Raw genomic sequence first — 1,900 nt, forward strand, 5'->3', positions numbered from 1 at the left:
AATTTTGTTAAATTTGTGTAATATTTAATAATCTTGATGCGGCACATGTCTATTAGAATGTGTTACTCTTTTTTTTTTTTTTTTTTTTTTCGGCCAAGTTATGCCGCGTATCCAAGTTATGACGCGTATTAATGTCCGAGTACTTGGTGACTTGTGTAGAGTTCCACATTGAATGAGGTCGATGAGATTTGTTATATTGGCAGGTCCTCTATATCAAGTTGTGTAGTTACTTAACAAGTTGTTATAAAAGTCCGCACTAATTAGGAGCCAAAAAAGGGTGTTGGAGCACCATCCAAAAAGTTGTTTTGAGGCAAAAATTACTACTTTTTGAAGAGCACTATAATCTTAAGTCAATCTCCAGGTGAAATCGAGAAAGCTGAATTTATTGAGCAACTGTAGATATGTCCAAAGGTCCTTTGGATGAAGTCACCGAAAACATGCCTCAAGAGTATGGAATTCGTACTATACAGAATTCCAATTTGTAGGAGATGAGGGCTAAAGATGAAAAATTATATGTCTACCTCTACTTTACTAAGAGAGTTATAGGAGATTATTATCTTTTGTCATGTCTTTTTACATTTGTAATTGATTTTGGCTTTTTTTTTTTTTGTGTACCTGGACGTTTTGGGTGTGGTAAGTCCTCAACCGTCTACCTACGCTTCAATCATCCGGCAGCCCTTCTGTCGTCTTGCAAATCTTCGGTCATCTAGCAGGCCTTCAGTTCCATTAGATCCATTTAAAATCAACATGGTCACATTTTTAGTGTGCACATATCATTCAAGTCAATTTTTGGGTGGAGGTGAGTTTTTTTTATCTTAATTCGATTAGATCTATGTCATCTTATTTCTCTATAGAAAGCCTTAGATTCAACATTTTACCTTTCATTTAGCAGGTGCATGCTTCTTCGAGTCGGCCTTCTAGAAATTAATTTGTTCGTGTACCTCATTGGAAGACTATACTCATGAGAACTTTGTTTTAGTTGTTTTTTCCTTCATCATGTTTTCTTCATTGGATAATACGCTTTGAATCTAGATATATTTTTAAGGTTTTTCAAATTATTACTTTTTATTTGACTGCTTTATGATGCTGTCTATTCTTTCTAAGGAAGCTTTTATTGCAAAGTCATACTTTTGCTTTACAAGACATAAACGCTTTTGTTATTCGAAAGAAAAAAGTATTGATCAAACTTCATATAATGATGATATTAATAGAGAGATAATGGCAAAAAAATAATATTGTTTAATTTGATGTTAATGTAGTGATGTGATTCACAAATGTAAACAGAGCACTAGTCAAGATACAAATAGTGTATTTAGGGTGAAGTGATTCCTTTATCTTTCTCCTCACATTATAGAGAGAAAACTTGTGCAATAATTTTATCAATATGCAGTCTTTATCAAGGTCTTCAAAGATGGCCATTCCTTATTTTCTTCTAAGTAAAGTATGATAATTAATATAAATGGTGATAACTCATCTACCCCAGGAGATTGGAGGAAGAATGTGTGTGTAAAATTTGGAAATAGAGATAGCATAAAAAAGAGCTACTCTACGTAGAGGTAAAAAGATGTGAAAGAGAGAGACAAAGAGAGAAAGTGTGTGTGAAGATGTCCCATGGATAGAGCATAAATTTTATAATGGTTTAATCAATTAACATACATCTAATGTAGGGTTGGCGATAGAGTCCGCTATGCTATTGAAAAATATAGAGAATTAATTTCAATGAGCCAAAGTCATTCAAGGAGGAAAATAAAGTGAAAGATAAAATCATGATAAGGACAAATATAACAATGAAGTAATGCATTTCTAGAGTCAGAAAAAGATAGCGGAGAAAGCTCTCGTGATATTGGGACGAAGTAGCATATACCTATTTGGATGGATCGATATTTACAAACAACATAAC

Source organism: Phalaenopsis equestris, unplaced genomic scaffold, assembly GCF_001263595.1.
Source record: "Phalaenopsis equestris unplaced genomic scaffold, ASM126359v1 Scaffold000044, whole genome shotgun sequence".
Classification (NCBI taxonomy): Eukaryota; Viridiplantae; Streptophyta; class Magnoliopsida; order Asparagales; family Orchidaceae; genus Phalaenopsis; species Phalaenopsis equestris.